This window comes from Dermacentor variabilis, chromosome 6 (genome assembly GCF_050947875.1).
Source record: "Dermacentor variabilis isolate Ectoservices chromosome 6, ASM5094787v1, whole genome shotgun sequence".
NCBI classification, from domain to species: domain Eukaryota; kingdom Metazoa; phylum Arthropoda; class Arachnida; order Ixodida; family Ixodidae; genus Dermacentor; species Dermacentor variabilis.
The window spans coordinates 187,529,969-187,552,671 of record NC_134573.1 but is presented as its reverse complement, the minus strand read 5'-3'; the positions used below and the strand labels follow the sequence as shown (position 1 = coordinate 187,552,671).

Sequence of the window (22,703 nt, the reverse complement as noted above, 5' to 3'; positions counted from 1 at the left end):
CGAGAACATGAAGCTTCTCGAGCCTTACATGCGAGACCTCCTCGTGAACGGGAAAGAGTGCCGAGTGCTTCGCGATTCCGCAGCTACGATGGATGTAGTTCACCCGTCTTACGTAGAACCCCATATGTTCACGGGCGAGTGCGCGTGGATCAAGCAAGCCGTGGAAGCTCATAGCGTGTGTCTGCCAGTAGCAAAGGTGCTTATTGAAGGACCTTTCGGAGCGCTTGAGACGGAGGCGGCAGTGTCATCTATGCTGCCACCCCAGTACCCGTACCTATTTTCAAACAGGTCCGATCACCTCCTGCGCGAGAGGGGGCTTTTGTTTGGTGAAGCTAGTGTTCAGGCCTTAACCAGATCGAAGGTTCGGGAGCTCGCTGCAAAGGCGGTAGTTGCGGGGCCGACGTTATCAAACAACGAAAAAGGGTCAGAGGCGCAGCAAGCTGATATTCCGAGCACGCCCGAACTGAATAAACTTGAGTCTGTAACGTTAAAGGCGCCAGATACTGGAGAGGAAACGCCCGACGCGGGAAAGTTAGAAGAGCTATCTACTGATTTGCTCATCGCGCCTACGTCAGACGGACTTAATAGGTTGCTAAAAGTCAGCCGGTCGGCTTTGATAGCCGAGCAAAAAAAGGATGGCAGCCTGGAAAACGTGCGCTGCAATGTCAAAGAAGGTATCGCCAGGAAAACTGCGCGTTTTGTGGAAAGAGGTGGAGTCCTGTACCGGAAGTATCTAGACCGCAGAGGAGTGGAGTTCGATCAGCTGATCGTGCCTCAATGCTATCGTCAGGATCTGTTGCGCTTGTCACACGGGGGTTCGTGGTCCGGACACCTTGGAGTTAAGAAAACTAAGGACCGTCTCTTGCAAGAGTACTATTGGCCAGGGTGTTTTCGGGACGCAGACCATTTCGTGAGGACATGTGACACTTGTCAGCGGGTGGGCAAACCAGGGGACAAATCGAGGGCGCCGTTGAAATTGGTACCTATCATTACGGAGCCTTTTAGACGGCTCGTTATTGATACTGTGGGACCTCTGCCGGTAACAGCCGCGGGGTACAGACACATTTTGACTGTGATCTGCCCAGCGACAAAGTTCCCTGAAGCAGTGCCGCTTAAAGAACTCAGCTCAGTTGAGATAGTTAATGCACTACTGTCCATATTTGCGCGAGTTGGTTTCCCTGCGGAAATCCAATCAGATCAGGGCACAGTGTTTACTAGCGCTTTGACGACAACTTTTCTCGAAAGGTGTGGGGTAAGGCTGTTACACAGCTCAGTGTACCACCCACAGTCGAATTCCGTTGAGAAGCTCCACTCCGTCATGAAGCGCGTGTTGAGAGCGTTGTGTTTTGAACATCGAACTGACTGGGAGCTGTGTCTGCCTGGGGTGATGTTTGCTTTAAGGACCGCGCCGCATGCGGCTACGGGGTTTTCGCCAGCTGAACTGGGGTACGGTCGCTCGCTTCGATCTCCGCTTCGCATGCTTCGAGAATCGTGGGAAGGTAGGGGCGACGACCCAGTCGTGGTGGAGTACGTGCTTAAGCTCCTCGAACGCTTAAGAAGGGCACAGGAGTTGTCAGGTGAAGCAATGACAAAGGCCCAGCAGAGGGCCAAGGTTTATTATGATCGGACAGCCAGGGCCCGTCGTTTTGAGGTGGGCGATGAGGTCATGATATTGCGCACATCGCTAAACAACAAACTAGACGTGCAGTGGGAGGGCCCAGCACGAATTGTTCAGAAACTGTCGGACGTTAACTACGTGGTAAGTCTGCCAGGAAAGCGGAAAGCACAGCAAGTTTACCACTGTAATCTGCTCAAACCTTATAGACAAAGGGAAGCAGTGGTGTGCATGATGGTAAACGTTCCTGAAGAGCTTCCGGTCGAGCTTCCGGGACTAGGCTCAGTGACGAACAGGGAAGACACCGGTCAAGTCATTAGTGACCTTATCAGTAAAGCACCGCTGTCGCCCGAGCAGAAAACCGAACTACACCAGCTATTACAAGAGTTTCAAGGTCTGTTCTCTGAGAGGCCTGGTAGGACTTCTGTACTTACTCATGATATAGAACTTACCTCCACAGAGCCAGTACGATCCAAGGCGTATCGGGTGTCACCCCGCCAGAGCGATATTATGGAGGCTGAGGTAAAGAAAATGCTACAGCTCGGTGTTATTGAGGCAGGTGAGAGTGATTATACCTCCCCTTTGATTTTAGTTGAGGTACCGGGCAAGGAACCTCGTCCTTGCGTCGACTACCGCAGGCTTAATTCCATCACTAAGGATCAAATTTATCCGATCCCTAACATCGAGGAGCGCCTTGAGAAAGTTAGTAGCGCTCAGTTTATTTCCACCCTAGATCTTGTCAGGGGTTATTGGCAGGTTCCACTTACAGAAGAGGCTAGTAGGTATGCGGCGTTCATTTCACCAATGGGAACATTCCGTCCTAAAGTGTTGAGTTTTGGTTTGAAGAACGCGCCATACTGTTTTTCAAGTCTCATGGATAAAGTGTTGCGGGGACAGCAAGAATTCGCTTTACCGTATCTAGACGACGTAGCGATATTCTCCGCATCCTGGTCTGAGCATATGGCACACTTGCGGGCAGTGCTAACCCGCCTGCGCGAAGCGGGCTTGACAGTCAAGGCTCCTAAGTGCCAGTTAGCACAGGCCGAGGTTGTCTACCTCGGTCACGTGATTGGTCAGGGTCGTCGCCGCCCCTCTGAAATAAAAGTGGCCGCTGTGCGAGACTTTCCGCAACCGCGCACCAAGACCGATATTCGGTCGTTCTTGGGTGTCGCCGGCTACCATCAGAGGTACATCCCTAGGTACTCTGATATCGCGGCTCCCCTGACGGATGCTCTAAGAAAAACAGAGCCTCAAACAGTCGTCTGGGACGAGACAAAGGAAAGAGCTTTTAGCGCCCTAAAGAGTGCCCTAACAAACCAGCCTGTGCTACGATCGCCAGACTATACAAAAGGGTTCGTTGTTCAGTGCGATGCTAGTGAGCGAGGCATGGGCGTTGTACTGTGCCAACGGGAAAATGGAGAAGTAGAACACCCCGTCCTGTATGCTAGTCGTAAGCTGTCCAGTCGTGAGCAGGCGTATAGCGCCACCGAGAAAGAGTGTGCGTGTCTCGTGTGGGCCATTCAGAAATTGTCATGCTATCTAGCCGGCTCGAGGTTTATCATTGAGACGGATCACTGCCCTCTCCAATGGCTGCAGACCATCTCTCCCAAAAATGGCCGCCTCCTGCGCTGGAGCCTCGCTTTACAACAATATTCCTTTGAGGTGCGTTACAAAAAGGGGAGTCTCAACGGTAACGCCGATGGCTTAAGTCGAAGCCCCTAACGTAGGAATCAGCCTCAAAATTGTTTGTTACTGATGTTTTTCTTCCTGAGGCAGGATTTTTTTTAACATATTGCTTTTGTTTAGTGTTTCAAAGTGATGATATGCTTTCTAGTGCAATTTTTCAATTTGTGGACGCGTTCTGAGTGATGCTAGACTACTGTAAGGAACTAGGCAGTGGTATAAAAAGGGGAAAGAGCCTGGCAGGGCTTAGTGAGGGTTGTGCCGTGCTTGCTGACTGAGCGGTTGAGTTTCAGCGTAGTTCTAACGCTTGCCGGGAACGAGAACAAAAATGTGAACTCTCCCGAAGTCACTTTGCAGTGTCCCGTGCGAACCTGAACGAGAGAACGAGGCCTTCTCTGTGCGCTGCGCTCAAGAAACGTCGAGGGACGCCCGACTTCGGTTATGAGCATCATCGAGCGACATCCCTCCGGACAGCGGATGCAGTCCCCTGTCCATCGGGATCTCCTTCCCCCGGCGGGGCGGTCTGTTGCGTTTCGCCTGCGACACGTGGTTTTGCCGGCGCGACTGCGGCGGGGCGGCAGACATTTTGGCCCGATCGTCGTCGCCGCAACGCTCATCGGCAGGTGTTTCCAGGCGCGACTGCGGCGATGCGACCGCAAAGGATCACCCTCTCATTCCAGTCATTGTGCCTTAACCAGGCGATGCGAAAGCAGGGATCATCCTCTCATTATAGTCATTGTGCCCGACCGGCAGCGCTACGACAGGGTGCTACGAGATCGTGCTCGACATGGTGCTACGGCAGCGCTACGACAGGGTGCTACGAGATCGTGCTCGACATGGTGCTACGGCAGCGCTACGACAGTGTGCGTCACCATTAGCCCATTGTGCATTCACGTGCTCGTCTTTTGAGGGGTTCCTTCTTGCCCTCAACTGCGAGAGTATAAAAACAGCTGCCCCCGGACGCCAAAAGGAGGGCTCCGATTTCTTCTGTTGAGTAAAGTGCTCTCCCGTCTCTCTACTTCGGTCAAACCTGACCGCCAACTCTTTGCGATGTTAAAATAAACAAGTTGTTTTGTTGTTACCAGTCGACTCATGCTTTGCCGGGACCTTCGGATGCTTCCAGTTGTACCCCAGGCCGCCAGGCCAACGCTACCCTTGGGGCTTGCGACCCAGGTACAACCACGGGCGTCAGCGCCGAGTTCCCAACAGATCGTACCAGCGGTGCGATCAAAACACAGGCTAATGATTTGAAAATATGCTTAAGCGAAATTTGAAAATAACATACATCCACCTTTATGAAGCAGTAAGTTTTGGTAGCAAACGAGGCATAGCTTTACAACTTCTCTTATTTTTCTCTGACTTGAGACTCATCAGATGTACATATGGCGTCTATTTCAGGTGAAAAGGAAGCGTCCAGGCCGCAAGCATGAAGACACCCCAGCCAGTAACTGCTCACCGCAGCATGAAAAGTCTGAAGCTGAAGAAGAGCCACCTGTGCATTCACCCACCAAACAATGGTACAAAGAAAAAGTCAGTGCCTCTGAGGAAGAAATAACTCAGCTGAAAAAGAAAGTTAAAACTTTGCAGCAAACGAAGCGAAGACTCACAAAGAGAAATGAGACAGCGCAAGAAATTATCAAGGAAATCAGAGATCAAAAACTCCTTTCAGAAGAAGGATCACAGGTGTTCACGTCTTCATTTTCAAGTGATATTCAGCAGCTTCTGAACAGAGCGGGCAACAAGCAAAAGTGTGTATACACACCCGAGCTCCGCGCGTTCGCGCTGACTTTGCATTTTTATTCCTCGGCCGCGTATGACTACGTCAGGTCCAAATTCAATGATGCCCTTCCTTCACAGCGGACACTTAGGCAATGGTATCGCTCAGTCCACGGAGCTCCTGGCTTTACAGATGAAGCATTTTGCTTCCTTCAAAAATTTAGACAATCACGGAATGAGCCATTCTACTGCGCTCTGATCGTGCACGACATGGCCATAAGAAAACATGTAGAACTTGTTGGAAACAAAATAGTCGGGTATGTGGACTTTGGAACAGGGCTAGATGACGACAGTCTCCCTGAAGCGAGAAATGTGTGTGCGTACATGATTGTTGGTGTAAATGTCAGAATCAAGATGCCTCTCACTTACTTTTTGATCGACACACTCACTGGTGCCGAGAGGGCGGAGCTGACTAAGCAGTGCATTGACAAGCTTGAGTCAGTGCATGCTAATGTCATCTCCATTACATTTGATGATGCCTCCTCTAACTTCACTATGGCGAAATGTTTAGGCGCTGAGCTTCTACTGTGTTCTCACCGGTTTTCTACAAGCTTCGTCAACCCTGCTGACTGCACCAAAAACATTGTTTATCTTAGATGCCTGTCACATGATTAAGCTTGTGCGGAACTCATTGGCAACTGTAAGCCACCTTATTGACATGGAAGGAAATCACGTGAAGTGGGCTTATATACTGGCATTGGAGGCATTGCAACGTGGAGAAGGTTTGCGGCTTGGGTCATGGTGTTCTTGACTGTATGTGAGATTTTCTCCTTAATATCTGCTCATTTGAACTGCCTTCTGCATATCAGTTGGCTGCTGGTTGATGGTAAATAAACGACTACAACTAGAACCGCACATTTGCATTCCTTTCTAAATGGGAGCAGCTGCATCAGCAAAGCGAAAAAACGCGAGCGCAGCTGCATTACGATTTTCTCCTTAATATTTGTACAGTGACACTGCCTTTTACATGCCAGTTTTCTGCTAGCTGATGGAAAATAAATGTATATAACTAGGACCACTCGTTTTTGTTGCTCTGTAATTGCGAGCAACGTCATCCGCAGCGTGGAAAAGCACGAGCGCGGCAGTGCTAAGCTTTTCTGCTTAATATTTGAGCTGGCAAACTGCCTTGTACATGCCAGTTTCCCTCTGGTTGACGAAAAATAGACGTTTAATACTAGAACCGTTCGTTAGCGTTGCTTTGTAAACGCGAAAAAGCGCGGCTGCGCTATGCTTTTCTCCTTAATATTTCCGCAGTTAAATAGCCTTCTTCACGCCAGTTGGCTGCTACAATTGATGGGAGATAACCGTTTACAACCAGAAGCACTTGTTTTCATTGGTTTCTGAATGCGAGCGCCTTCATGAGCAGCGCGAAAAAGTAGAAGCGCGGACAGGCGCGGCTGCGCCGCTGCCTTTTGCCTCTGGTAAGATGGCCGCCGGCCGTTCGGCGCGGCTTCACCCTTGCCCATAGGCGCGTATAGGCGGCTTCCACTCCAGGACGTGCTTGTACCAGGCCCCGCACACTCTCAAGTTCAACAGATGGCCACAGAGGGCGAAAAATCAATCGAGGCGCGTTTCAGCGTAAGCGCGCAAGTGGAGCGACTGTAATTTGGCCGAATACTTTAATTTATGCTTTCTCTGCTAGGGGCGCTGAACATGCTGAATTTTTTACTTTACACAAACCATTGACATAAACAATCCAGGTGTCTAAGGATGTTTTGTTATCTCAGGCAAATAGGCAGTTGATTTTTTAAAATTTGATTGCTGAAGCTGCTTTTTAGTCATAGCGTCAAGGTTTTTGTACTTGATTAACCACCGACAGCCGACAGCCTATTGGTATCGATGTGTTTCCTGGCCGTTGGCGTTCGAATACTACGGCGGTAAAACCGGTAAAACATTTTCGAAAGCATGCTGGTTTCGTCTGCGTGTCATTACATAGACTTGCTGTAAAGAGGTCTACTCTTGGCAAAAAATAGTGCCTCATTTTGTTTAGACGTTGATTATCATAATGAATGCGGCGGAGGTTGAGGGAGTACGCTTGAAGGTACGTTTTTATGCCGTTGATCTCCATAACACCGTAAGTACGCAAACCGATGTCACAGAACACCCGATGCATCATTGTGTGTTCTCCGTCATCGCTTGTTTGCTGTACGCCTATTAATTCTTCATTTCTTCAAGTGTTGTACCCTCCTTTTGTTCTTGTTCTCTTGTGCTTCACTTACAGTATGTCGTTCCGTCAGCTGTAATGCGCATTTGCAAAACCAATACGTTTGATAAGACGCAGTGGTTATCATAATTTCACTACACATGTATTAAGCTGGCACATATGGTTCAGATACAGATACCTGTATGCGGACTTGCACGACGTTGATGCGGAGATTAGAATAATTATGACACCCGTAAGGAAGAGGCAGCTGACGGCCGTAAGCTGTTGCGTTCTTTCCGCCAAACTACCCGGCCTGGTAGTGCTGTAAAGATGCTGTATAAAAGTGACACGCGGTGACAGGGACATTATTATACTTAGCAGCCGACCGTATGTTTTGTAGCTTAGGTCTTCTTGTGCGTTTGTGCTACCCTTATTAATGAGCCATCTCTTGACTATGTTCTTGACTATGTAACCGCGTTTGTGTGGATGCGTAGACGTGTGCTTTTTGTTGTACTTGTAAAATGCAAATAAAATATTTTCAGGCTTGCTCAATCTTTGGTGTCCTGTGCGTTTATTCCAGTCGAGGCCATCGTGCCATCTGGAAACCGCATTCTGTCAGTAGCCCTACACGAAATGCAACAGCTGGAGCGAGGCGGCACTACTCGGGGTAACGGCGGCGTAATAAACGAAAAACCGCTCGGGATGCCCTTAAAAGTCAGTTCAGAGTGTGCCTTAACTCGATATTACTCAGCGCTACATGTATTCTGCTGCGCCTCGATCGTGCTCCCGCCAGTTTGGTTGCTGTGTGGCAAACGTAGCGCCTACACATATATGTAGGCGCTACGTTTGCCGCACAGCAACTAAACTGGCGGGAGCACGATCGAGGCGCAGCAGCCAGAAACCCAGTAAAGCCACAGAACACCTGGTAAAGCGGCCGCCGTACTGTGCAAAACCCCGTTTCCGTTTCCTGTTGCACAGCGCCACCTGTGGTCGCATACTTTAGTTCACGACGCCACCGCTACGCTTATTTCCGTAGCACTGTGGAAGGTACAGTTTCCCTTCTCTAAGTTTGTATAGGTGTTCTGTGCTTGTACTGCGACAGGAGATGTGACGGCAGGTGCGCACGTATATCACACTATATCCTCTGACAGTGGCCGCTTTCCACTCTTGGTATACTTCGCCGCAATACACTGAGAATGCTTGATTGCGCGACACTATTGCCTTACGGCGAAGCTGACTTTAGGCAAACGGCATTGTGCAACGCTCAAGCCATCTTGTCCGTCACTGCGGATAGAGCTACGAGATGTCACTGCGGATAGAGGTACGTTCAAGCTATTTGAGCTGCATCATTTTGTCGATGTTTATCCCTCTTTACTAAATGAAGAGGCTAACGTGCGTCTATGTGGGTGATTTAAAAGATTGGTAGAAAGCCTGGTCCCCTACGTGCAGTCAGTCAAAAAACACTATTTATGCAGTACGTGTCCACGCTCCTGTAAAAAAAAGAAAAAAAAGAAAAGAAAATGCAATTCAGTCATGACCCTCTGGAGGTGGATCTGCACCTATGTAAGCACAGCCAGCTCATCAGTCGCAAAGTAGGAGCTGAAGATAACTTTTTAATGCTTATCACACGACATTGATAGCGATTCATTTGTGGTCAGCCAGTGACAAACGGATTGCACTAAACACTGAGACTTCGTCTTAATCCGCAATGCTTATGTGGTGAACAGGAGAGCAAAAGGTGAAGACGATGTTTTCACTCAAGGCAAGTCATCCATGTAGTGGAATTGCGTTTATCGTTGGTGTAATGACGCATTTACTTTCTAAAGTCCAACTTTTACTGCAACTTAGTTTCCATTGGTGCAGGTGCTTCCATTGGAAACATCCAAACTATGATTTATCAAATCAGAATGCCGTCTTGTAGTTAGAGAAATTTTCCTCCGGTCTTAATTCTTTTCTGAATCTGGAAGAGCTGGCTTATTGCACAAACCACGTAGCCAATATCGGGGTTACTGTACAGCTTTCACAAGGGTCTACTGCTATGAAATTGCATGACGACCATTTTTCTTTAGCATACATTTGTTCCGTATTCACCCGCAGGGCATAGCGTTTTGCCAGTGTGGCTGTACAGCTCTCACAACGATCTACGGCTCAGATCGCATGGCGACGCAAGTTTTAGTACTTTCACATACAGAGTACAAAACGTTCCATTCCCACGAATCTCCAAGTGTGTTGTATGCTCAATTACATTAAGAACTAATTCATCGGCACGGCATTTAAATTCACAAACTGTTTCCGATCCCGCGATTCCCCTGAAGTGTGTGGTATGCTAAACGACACTAATGAACAATGTATCGGCGCGACCTAATGCTTTGCCATTAAAGTCATCCGAGAAAACGCCTCACGTTCAAACGTATCCCCCTGCGACTATCAAAATTTAATATGAAACCGCCGCAAAAAAACAAAAACGCAACAAACTCGCATCGGCACGGCAGTCGAATTCATAAACTATTTCCGTTCCCGCGAATCTCCTGAAGTTGCGGTATGCTGACCTTGCTCAACGGCACTAATGAACAATGCATCGGCACGGTGTAATGCTTTGCCACTAAAGTCATCCGAGAAGACACCTCACTTCCAAACGTATCCCCCTGCGACTATAAAAATTTAATGCCCTACCGTCGCAACAAAATTGCAACGAACTCACCTTAGACACGGCTTCTTCGCCTCGCCGGCACGCATTCTGTCGATTGTGTTGCCAGCTCGGCTAGGGACGAACGGAGCTAACAACTTTCTTCCCCGTAGTATCTAGGCGGAGAGAAATCTCAAGGACCGAAAGTCCCCACATTTTTCTCTCGCGACCACTGCTCCTCGCGCATGCGCAGAAAGAGCGGAGAAATCCATTTATGATGTGCTCGTGCAGCGAGGCCCGATGAGACGAAGCGTTGTGGTGGTTCAATAGTGCCGTCGTGTCAAATAAAAAATATCAACATTTTTTTTCACCTGCGCCAAAGCATCCAGTGAAGACACTAATGGCAGCCAAGGTAACTATGTTCTTATTTATTTTTTCTACTTTGACTTTTAATCGCGAGGGCACATTGAGCCTCTTCAATTTTTTGTTCTCGCTCCCCTACCCGGGGGCTGCCAGAGCATGCCAGAGCGCATGCGTTTTTCTCGTGTTGCCCCGACCACCGCGCGGCGCACTTCGGTGCGCGTTCGGTTTTCTCTGGCCGAGTGAATTTTCGCCTGGCAGAGCTTTGGACGCTTTTTAGCTAGCAGAGGAGAAAAAGAAACAATGGTCGCTCGCCGCCACCACTGTGGGGACTCGACGGATTGCACCGCGTTCGCTTGAGTGCAACCTCTCCAGAAAGTCTTGTCTCGCCGATGTAGGATACCGGGCAGTATGCGCGTGGTTCTTGGTCGACCAAGCGTCTCGTGCTTTATTCGATATTCCTTTAACAGCCACATTAGTTGCCCAAAGTAGGCATTCGATTGTTACCAACATACTTTCATTTGCGTTTTTTTTTTCATTACGGTTCCCCCGCCCCACAAAAGGAAAAAAGAAAACGTTGCGGCGCACCGAATTGTCGCATGGTGAAAGTTCTATTTTGTCACTTCTTTTGCGGAAAGTAATGGGCCATGGGACGCTTCAGCTGCCGGATACTCTTATTATATTATTGGGATAGCAATTATATGGAGACTCTAGGCACATTCCTGCCGTCGCCCTCATGTTCCGCATAAAGTCCAAGAGCGATAACATCGTGACCGCGCACCGTATGCTGTATGTGCGAGTGAAAGCGTGTTGAGGGTGGGGGGGGGGGGAATGGGTGAGCCGACGATGGGGGCTCAGTCTTGTGTGCGCAAAGGAGAAAAGCGGGGAGTAAGCGCGCCGCCTTCCGTCGCGCGCGATACATCGGGATGAGTGGATGGAATTGGGGCGGGATCTAGGATTCTTTGAAATTGTGATTGCGCAACATGTTTATTTGCCTTGTTTGACCCATTATATACCGTGACTCTTTCTTAGATACGTAGACTTACTGGAGACTTATACGTATGTTTAGATATCTTGTTGCGAAGTTTTGTGTATACGTGCAGTGAACTTTGTCTCCAGTGGCAATTTTTTGCCCTTTATCAAGCTGTATCTTCGCATTTGTATATTCCATTGTATCTTCGCATTTCTAATGTACGAGGGGGAGTCAAATGAAAGTGAGCCTACCCACCCCGCGCAATTATGGTTCTGTTCATTATCTGCAAGGCCTGCGCGTAGCATGCAGGCATCTCTCACTTACAAAAGTGGCACGCAGGTGTGAAGATATATGTTCTTTAATGCGCTCATACACTGGGTTGAACATGGTTGCGTGACGTAATGGTAGCTCCAGAAGTTGAGCAGCGTGGTGCCGTGAGGTTTTTGACAGCTGAAGGTGTTTCCCAAAACGAAATTGGTAACCGTATGGCTGCCGTGTACATTGAATATTTACATTTCATTGGCCATTGTGAAGCGTTAGAACAAACGGTTCAAAGAAGGACGTGAAAGTTGCAAAGACGATCCCAGACCGGACCAAAGCCATCGTGCAGTCACCCCTAACAATATTGCAAAGGTTGATGAGCTGATGACACAATAAAGGAGGATAAGAACTGGCACAGCGTGTGAACATCAGTCACGGTACAGTTCACTGTCACCGTTCACGCCATAATTCATGAACATCTCGGTTATCGGCTCTTGTGTGCGCAATGGGTGCCCAAGATTTTGAACCACCGCCAGAATACAGAGAAGTTCGGCGCTGCCTTCATCCATCTGATCTTGTATCGCATTAAGGGTGACGATTTCCTGTCCGCAGTTGTGATCGGGGACGAACCATGGTGCCACTACTACGAGCCTGAAACACGAAGGCAAAGCTTACAATGGAAACATTAGAATTGACCACCCCCAAAGAAAGCAAAGGCCATCATTTCCGCCATAAAGGTGTTGTTGACTTTTATTTTTCTATCGTCAGGGGCCATTACTGATAGAATTTGCTAAATCTTGAGAGAATATCAATTGTTTCCGATATTGTGAAACGCCGGATCAGCTGCGTGTCGCAATCAAGAACAAGCTACGTGAAAAATTGACGAATGGGGTCATCTTGTTCCACAATGCCCCTCCCCACGTCGCTGATGCAGTTAATATAAAACTGGCGAGGTTCAAGTGGGAAACGCTGCAATATCCGCCATACAGCTCAGATCTGTCGCCTTGCGACTTCCACAGTTTGGGGCAACAGTAAAAACAGCTCAAGGGAACCAGATTCGTCTCGGACGATGACGTGAAAATTAGTTGCAGACGTTATGAGCAGCGGCCCAAGGAGCCTTATGACACGGGAATTACGCGACTCGTTAGTCAATGGGGAAAATGTCTAAATGCTCATGGAGGCTACTTTTATATAAATTACCCCGTTTGTCATATATTCCCATTGGCTCACTTTCATTTGACTGGCCCTCGTATATTCTGCAGAACTCCTGCTTTTTATACGTGCTCTCTGCTGCGGCTATAATTTCTGTGCAACCACTTACGATACACGACCGGTGACAGCTGCTCCTGCGTAATACATTGGATTCGTTTACAGCATCTTTGGCAATGATAAATGCAGTTATTATTCATGTATTTGATCCCTAGGCAAATTGTTTAAGAGGAAGCTTTAGCTTGGGCCCAACACCAACGCGGCCTATTCAGATACATGTAAAACGCAGAAACGCTTTTCTGAGATAACTCCTGAATCGCTTTTAATGAAATTTGTTGCATTTGAGAGAGTAAGTTAAATTGTAGTGTCTGTTGGAAGCGGAATTTCGATTTAGGGCCGGAACTTTGTTTAAAATATTTTGAAACATTCGAAACTTCGAAAAAAACAAATAGAAGGACGAAGTTAACAAATTAATAGCTTTGCATCAAGAACAGATATCGCGGTCCTGTAAACGGCATCCATTACACCATTCAAAGCGGACAAATTCGATATGTCTATTTGTATCTTACGAGAATTTGTTATGTTATGTACAAGGGTTCTGCAAGAGCCGTATTTACATAATACTTCATTTTTTAAACTCATGTGTAGCATATCAATTTTGTCCGCTGTAGTTGTACTATTATCTGCAATTCACAGCATTGTGATATCAATTTTCATTGCTGATTTAGAGAGTTGTAAACTTCATCGCTTGGTTTTCTGAAATTTTTTTTATTTTTGCCACTTTTCAATAAAACATTGACGACCTAAATGGAAAATTCGAAACAAACAGTCACTAGAATTTAAGTTTTTCGTCTAAATGCAACAAATCAAATTTGGTGCAGTGGTTGCCGAGAAAAACGAATTGTCCTTCTACATGTATTTAGATAGGAGCATCCGACCTAATGTTTCCTCTTAGGAGGAGGCCGAGCTGCAATGTGAGACCCCCCCGGAAAGAAATTTCTGGCTACGACACTGGCTGCTGCCGTGTGCAAATTTTGCTTGTGGCCTTCCTCCGCCATGATTTGGCGTCAACGGAGACTCTCATACATTATTACATGGTTCTAAGTGTATGAAGTTGATATCCGCATGTGTGGAAAGGCCTGCAAAAGTAGCGGCAGAATGGTGATGTCCCCAAAACCGATCATGTCCATATTTAAAGAATGTGGGGCACCAAGTGTGAGTTACACAGTAGTGGAAAGAAATGCGAAAGAAAGAAACATGAAGGTTGGGAAGGCGGTAACGCTAAAATGCCGGGCACTCCATGTCGCTGTGTTGGCTGTGGCAGCAGATGCTCGCGTCACCCGATTGTTTCGCAATACAAGTTGCTCATCTTCAACGGCGACTGTCGGTGCAAACACTGTCCAATCTGCTTGCGCTGCTGGTTGTTGCTTGTTACCAGACTACCATGTGCGACGAAGGCAAGCACTATGCCTACAGTCGGACGGTTGAATGTGCCGCAAGCAACCCATATGCGTGTATGCTCGCTGTTCTCATGTGGATCGTAGCCAATGTATAGATTGAGCGTTATGTTAGAGTATGCTGAAGTGATTTGATTGCAGAGTCTTGTTTCAATGTTGTCCCACCTGGTCATGGTTGCCGTATTACATTTCTCTGATGAGGCGGCCTGGTCAGTTGCATTGGGCAACGGCCTCTCGAGGTAATGTACTGCGAATGGTGCTCCCTGTTTGTCCTTTCCTGCTGCAGCCGTGGGTAAAGTGTGCTTGTGGCCTTCTTTGGCCGCGATTTGGCGTGAACGGAGACTATCATACATGATTACATGGTTTGAAGTGTATGAATTTGAATATCCACATAGGTGGAAAGGCCTGCAAAAGTGGCTGAAAAATGGCGATTCCCACAAAACAGACCATGTCCATATTGAGAGCAGGTGGGACACCAAGTGTGAGCGACACATTAGCGGCCACCGAAAGAAGAAAAAGTAATGTGCAGGTAGGAAAAGAAGCAACGCTAGAATGCCAACACAGCGACATGAACTATAACGCCGTATAGCTTGCACACGAATCAATCGGGTGCCTGCGTCACCCGATTGATTCGTGTGCATGTTACGGCGACTGTCAATGCAAACAGATGGGGCACTGTCCAATCTGCTTGCGCTGCTGGTTGTCACTCGTTACTAGACGGCTATGTGCGACGTAGGCAAGCACTGTGCCTGAAGTCGGATAGCTGAATGTGCTGTAAGCGACCTGTAGTGCGTGAATGCCCACTGTTGTCATGTGGATCTTAGCCAATGTACAGTGTATTGTTTGAACCTTATGCGGTGATTGAATGCCGAGTCTAATTTGTCTAAAGATGCAATTTTCGTAAGTGTGCACCTTCGTTTCTTCAACGATATATATATATATATATATATATATATATATATATATATATATATATATATATATATATATATATATATATATATAATATAATGTGGCGTCTTCAAAGTTCAGCACCCAGGTCCCGACGTAATATATGTAGGAAAGGGATGACGGACCTTTTGGAAGTAAGAAGAAGTGTTTACTTAACATTTTCGGCTGGTGGGCCAACCTTCGTCAGAGTACAGTATGTACTCTGACATAGGCACAACAGTTAAGTACGCAATATACGCATATGATTCAAGGATACCTATTTCTGACATTAACCTGCATCATTTAATATCCAAAGCTAACGACTTGCTTTCGGAGATTTCCTCGTGGTCAAAAATGAATCGACTTAAGATGAATCCACATAAAACTAAAGCAGTTATATTTCGTGCTAAAAATAAAATAGTGCCTACTTACCAGCCGTTAATTATTTATTCACAGTGAATAGATATTGTTGATACGCATAAAATACTTGGGGTTTACTTTTCATTGAACTTAAGTTGGGATGCTCACGTTAACTACCTCTGTAGGAAAATCTCGTCTTTAACACGAGTCGTGTCTCGCTGCCGTATTCTGCTGCCACTCAGGGCCAAACTTCAAATATATAACGCGTTGTTTAACTCGCATCTAAGTTATTGTACGTTGATATGAAGCACAACAACAAAAACAAACATAAATAAAATACTTGTTCTACAAAAAAGGATAACTCGCTACATTGGAAACATTGAACGTCTGGCAACCACCTGCAAAGCATTTGAAGGGTTCAGTATACTATGGGTTGACAATATTTACCCATATCGTTTGTTGAACACACTCTACTTTTCAGACATAAAACTATTGAACTTCATGATAGCCTTATCATGTCTAGAGCGTCGTGTTATTACAGTACCTAGAAGAAACGCCCATATATGGTCTGTACCTCGACTTCGTACAACTTATAAGTATCAAACTTTGGCATACAACGTCCCAACAACACTAAACATATGAAAACACAACCAGTTGGAGTAACAAACAGTTACATTCTTTCTTTTGTTCTATTGTTCGCTAGCAAAAGATTCGGTATCTATAAATAATATCTCCTATACTGCTTGAAATTCAGTTATAAACATTATTAAAATTTTTTGCAGCATTTCAGTGTATTTGTGTGTGATAAATATGTTGTACTATGTGTTGTAATTTGCATATGCATTTCCACGTGCATCGTATTTCAAGTGTATTCGTGTGATTTATGAACGTATTATATTATGCATTGTAATCTGCATGTTTTCATTCTTGCCTTTGTCACGGCTTATCTTAGTCTTTACCTGTGCACCTTGTATAGCTGCTGCCATGTAACGGTCACCTGGGCCCAGTCAAGCCGTTTTCACGGCTTTTAGCCCAGCGGACCTTCCAACATATTGTCTGGCAAATAAACTTGAATTTGAATAAAGTGTGAGAAGCGTTCAAGCGGGCGTCCCCATGTCGACATAATTGCCCTCTCCTCCGAAACAGCGTCACCCCTTTCATTCTCCAAGCTGACACAAAGGGAAGGACGAAGGAAAGAAAATCGGATGGTCAGGAGCTCGACGGCAGAACCTGACTAATACTTCCACAGGCTTCCCAAGAAGACGTCGACGACCGCAGAACCGCAAGGGGTTATTTAACGCCGTCCTGGCCCCGTGTTAATTATAACCGCTCGAGACTCGGTTGAGAGTCACAACCGTGTAACAATGAAGTGAATACATTCTTTTCTACTTTTTTTTTTACCACCACGATGCCCGGCTTCGTCGTCGTTCCGCGATTCTTGCGGTGAAGACCCACTTCACCCAGTCGAGATCGGATCAGTTGCGTGACGAAATTAAATAATTTGCAGGCATAACTTGGAATCACCTAGCGCAGGAGAGGAGTAATTGGAAATCGCTGGGAGAGGCCTTAGTCCTTTACTGGACATAAACATAGGCTGATTATTATTATTATTATTATTATTATTATTATTATTATTATTATTATTATTATTATTATTATTATTATTATTATTATTATTATTATTATTATTATTAAATTGGCAGATGGAGTCCACTGTACGGTTGGCTTTTTATCATGTGCAAAATTCTGGGAAAGCATTTCGCTTTCCGAACGTTCGCTTTGCCTTCTACGTCACCGAGTAGGCGGTATTCAATGTGTGCTCTCGCTTCGCCGCACCAGAGTCTTTCCATAACATGGAAGGACTCTGGCCGTACTGATGTTAGCTGACGAAGGTGCGGCATCGACGAATCACGACAGCGCAAGCGAACGTTCGGAAATTGACATTACTGCGCGCCCTCGCCCCAGGATGGTGGTATAGGGCCAGCCGTATTGTGGACTCAATCTCAGAAAGTTTACCCTGTTTCACCATGGTGAGCCCTGCAAAACGAAATTGAACGGCCGCAAATATGCATCATGTAAAAATTGCTGTTGCGCAGAGAGTAAATTTATAAGTGGTTTATCATCTATGAAACATCCAGCTCGAAGAAAATCAGGCTTTCCTTTTTATTTAACCGACGCAAAAGGGAACTCCATGCAAGTGCTCCCTCAGAGCCACTTACCGCGCGAGTCTTCCCATGTCGGGGCACATGCTGCTGCTTAGGCTCCGCTTCGTCTTCGTCCTCACACCGGACGTGCTGGAGCGGTGGCGGCGGTACCGACCACGCCGGAGGAGGCGCCCTCCTTTTCAGTCTGCCTTGGGTCGCAGGGACACGGCCCCTCAACAACCTTCGCGGACCAAGGAGCACCCGAGGAGCCACACATGTGCGCCGACTGTAGCATGACCACGACTATCCGCAGCACATCTGTTTTGGGAGTGCCACCTCTACGCTCAGCACCGGCAGCGCCACCTGAGGCCGGTGCGAGTGTCGTCCTACGAGGAGTGGATTAGGCTGGCGACCGGATCGGCGCATTCCGACAGAGCCATTCTGGACTCGCCCTTGGGTTTTGCCAAGGACGCGCAGCTCCTAGGACGGCTCTGAACACGCCTCCCGCCTCCCCTTGCTATTCCACATAACAGGGTTTCAAACCACCCCTTAATAAAAAAATTTTTATCATCATCATCATCACCATTCAATTACTGTTTAAGGGAGTGAACTGAACTCCGAGATGCGCGAAAATTGTAGGACAATTGACCTCTCCACAGGCGTAGTTCAATATTCAGTCTAATTTAATGGAGTGGCACTTATTTTCGCCAATTAAAGGCTGTTTCGTCATCGCCGCTAATTTTCTGGGCACTTGCACGGCTAATCAACGATTCGGGCTCCTCCTCTTCTGTGGGATTTCCGCGCGGAGGATGAAGAAGACGCATGGGCCACGAGGCTCGTGACATGCGCTGCGAACCACGAGTAGCGCGTCGCACAGCCAGCACTGGCTATGGGACTTCTGTCGGAAGGCACACCACTCTCCTGGGAGGAGACCAAGCGGCTCAGCGACTACGTGCGGCGCCGGGGCATAGTGCAGTTCATCAAGCTATACCGCGAGGCGCGGGAGCGCCGCAACGACCGGTTCCTGTGGGGCGACGAAGTCGAGTATATGCTGGTGCGATTCGACCACACCCGCCGACGCGTCCAACTGCTGCTGCGAGGCGCCGAGCTCATTCGCGAACTCAACGAGCGCGAGCTGCAGGCGCCCGCGGGCCTCTGCTCCTGGCACCCGGAGTTTGGCGCCTACGCTATGGAGGCCGTGCCCGGGCTGCCCTATGGCGACACTCTGGCGCACTGCAACGTCGTCGAGCACAACATGCGCCAGCGCCGCGCCGAGGTCAGCGCGCTGCTCGGTCCCGACGAGGAGATCATGTGCATGACGGTCTTCCCGAGGCTGGGCTGTGCGGCATTCACGCAGCCGCCGCACGAGCCTTCGCTCAACTCGGTCACCATGCCGTCGCTGTTCGTGCCCGAGCAGATGATCTACCCGGCGCACCCGCGCTTCCGCACTCTGGCCCGCAACATCCGGATGCGACGCGGCAAGCGCGTAGTCATAAACGTGCCCATCTTTCGGGACGTCAACACTCCGCGACCCTTCGTAGAAGATCTCGGGAGGCTCGGCGCGGACCAAGAGGCGCTGCTCGCCTCCCTGCCCGACCACGTGTACATGGACGCCATGGGATTCGGGATGGGTAACTGCTGCCTGCAGGTGACGCTGCAAGCGTGCGACATTGCAGAAGCGATGCGCCTGTACGACCAGCTGGCCAACGTGTGCCCCGTCATGCTGGCGCTGGGCGCGAGCAGCCCCGTATTCCGCGGCTACCTGGTGGACAGAGACTGCCGCTTCGACGTCATATCGATGGCCGTCGACGACCGCACCGACGACGAGATGAACACGATGCGGCCGCGCTACGCCAGCATTCCGTGCTTCATCTGCGCCGTCAACGAGTGCTACAACGACGTGCCGCTCGCGCACAACGACCAGGTGTACCGGCTCTTGCGCTCCGAGAACGTTGGCCACGGCCTGGCGATGCACCTGTCGCACGTGTTCGCCAGGGACTCGCTCTCGCTGTTCAGGGAGAAGCTCGGCGACGGCACGGAAAACGACTACGACCACTTCGAGAACCTCCAGTCGACGAGCTGGCACACGTTGCGCTTCAAGCCACCACCGCCCAACACAGACATCGGCTGGCGCGTCGAGTTCCGGCCCATGGAACTGAACATGACTGAATTCGAGAACGCGGCATACGTCGTGTTCGTCGTGCTTCTCACCCGCGCCATCCTGACGTTCGACCTGGACTTGGTGGTCCCCATCTCCAAGGTGGACGAGAACATGCGCGTTGCCCAGAAAGTGGACGCCGTTCTGAATGAGAGGCTGTGGTTCCGCGAGGACGTCGCATCAGCTCGAGGAGCAGCGGAGCCGCGCGTGGCGCGCATGACGCTCTGCGAGATCGTGAACGGCAAGCCGAGCGCAGGCTTCCCTGGTCTCGTGCCACTCGTGCGCACCTTCCTGGCTGGCATCGAAGAAGTGGACGTGAGCACCCGCTGCACAGTGGAGCAGTACCTGCAGCTCATCGAGAAGCGCGCCTCCGGCCAGCTAATGACGGCAGCGCACTGGATACGACAATTCGTCACTTCGCACCCGGAGTACAAGAAAGACTCCGTGGTGAGCGATGGCGTCACGTACGACCTCTTGGCGCGCATCAACCGGCTGCAGCACAACTTCTGGTGCTGCCCCGAGCTGATCGGCACGCCGGCCTCCAGGTCGACGGCGACCCCGCCCACCTCTCCGTCGGGAACGTCGTCGCCTTCGCACGAGGACGACTACAGCCGCCTCGGCGAGGCTCTGCGTCGTCGGACTGATCGACAACGCAATGAAATCGCGGGAACTAGTCGATGATACTCGGAAAATTAGCGGATTAGTAAAGAAATACTTATCGTGATCTCTGTAGCAGTATACCATTCTAGAGGCAGGAAATCGCCTGCTGTGCTAATATTAGTAATTATTACTGACTCGTGCCAATTCCCATCGCATTTAGAATTTATAAGCGTGCCTTGGTAACACTATGGGACGCATTACACTTTTACAGCTGTCATGTAACAATTTTAGATCTACGCTATAGTGAAACTAGAGGTTCTTTTTTTTTATGCAGTTGGCGCTCAACTTTGTCGCTGTAGGGGTAACCGCATCACACTGAAGCATTTTGCCACTTTGCAATGAAACGTTCTACATGTGTATAAAGAGAAAAAGTGCAAGGTTGTGTTGCAACCCCGACCGCAGAACGTCATTCAACGATGAAAAATGTTGTGGTATATATGAGCCACTAGTAAACCATGATTGGGCTCCGGAAAATGCGTTACGTTTTCAATTACAAAGCTGTCAATTGCACCGTTGCACTTTTGCACTGTTGAACCACCTGCGGAAATAAAATAAAAGTGACCAAAAATGTTGTTCTGTTATTGACGATTTGGATGATGGACGCAATATTCGTCGTATACCGGGTGTCCCACGCAGTCAACTTGGACGAAGATTTCTAAAAAAAACCCAAGAGCTCTAGAGAAATCGTACCCACTGTATAGTAGCCATAGTTATGTGTACTTACAGCCAGTATTTCTTTCGTCACGAATTACTAATTAATCAATTTTTTAATTAGTGACCTTGTTTAATTATTTATTAATCGCAAACATATCAATCACAAAGTTGCAGGGCACCTCAAGTTACATCCGAATCAAGCATTTGTTTGATGCTCAGCTTTGCCTCGTTGGTTTTTCCGAGAAAAAACAAAAGCGCGCGAAGCATCCGAAATACGAAATAGGTACCCGCTAGTGCGCCGCTACTCAAGCGCTCCCAAGCGAATAGCCACGCATACACGGCTTTACAAGTAGCGGCAGCTCGATACTGGGCTTCGCTATGTGGCGGTCGCGGCATCATGAGAACACGCCGCTGACACAATGATGAGCGTAGCGGAGCCTTGAGGGGGGGGGGGGTGATTTCGAAGCTGGGAAACCGTGACGGCGCACTTGGGACTTAATTTTGCGCACTCATCTTGTTCTGTAGATAGGCGCGCCCGGAACGTGCGTTCCTTTTGCTCCCTTTAGCAATAGAAACAAACATTGCGCACGCTATGTCCATCTTATGTGTTTTCGCGGGTATGTACGGCCAGCATATGCTGTTGTCGATTACGTAATTTTTGCTCGACGTGTCAGTGCGTAGAACATGACGGGGAGACCTAGGCTGCTATTTTGTACACGTTCGAAAAGCCAACGTTCGATTTCACCTCGCGCGATTGTCCAGGCTGCGCCGATATCGCGGCCTAGGCCAATCTAGTCCAATCGAGTGAGGCGAAATCGAACGTCGGCTTTTCGAACGTGTACAAGATAGCGGCCCTGAACAGTACCACGCCATTTACCTGCTCTTCAAGAAGACAGTCATGCCCTTCACGAATGATCAGAAGGCTAAAATGATCCTGGCTCTGCGGGCGGCGTATGGCGACAATTGAGGAAGGCAGCCAAGCTATTCCGGATGTGGCAATGTGGAGGACGACCTAGTCCATCAACAATACTTAGAACGTGCGAAGTCCTTTGCGAGACGTGTAGCTTCACGAGAAAGCGACACAGGACTGCGTCGGTATGCGGAAACGGATGTTTTGGCATTCTTTGCTGCTAACCCTCACGGTAGTGTGCCCAACGCCAGAGCGCAGGCCGGAATCTCAAGGTCATCAGTGCGCAGCAATAAAAAAAAAGAAAAGGTGATATGATCCCGTACCATGTACATCTTCATCAAAAACTTGAAGTCCGAGATTTTGAAAACAGACTTTGCCAATTGCATTTTCACGAAATGTGAAGAAGAACCGGACTTTCTCACTTGCGTGCTTTGGACGGGTGAGGCTAATTTCTCCAGAAATGCGCGCGTTAATCTTCACAACACGCACTGAATCCCCACTGGCTGGCACAAACACGGCACCGATACCAGTTGTCGTTTAATGCGTGGTGCGGTATTTTTGATGGCAACATCATCGAACCCATCTTTTTTGACGACACACTAACGACGCAACGCTACGTCAACGACATCCTCGAGGGCACCGTGAACGACGTCTGTTGCAACGTTCCACTTGCGCACCTTCGGAACATCTGGTTTCAACACCCAGCTGCTCCTGCGCACAGTAGTACACGTAAAATAATTTACACCCCTAGAAGTGAAAAAGGGTGTAAATGTGTCTAGAACTC

At 48.5% G+C, this 22,703-nt stretch overlaps 1 pseudogene; it reads left to right on the top strand.

Annotated features, from left to right (window-relative positions):
- The first annotated feature begins 18,426 nt into the window (after positions 1-18,426).
- LOC142584466 (glutamate--cysteine ligase catalytic subunit pseudogene) lies at positions 18,427-20,911 on the top strand (annotated as a pseudogene).
- The last annotated feature ends 1,792 nt before the right edge of the window (positions 20,912-22,703 follow it).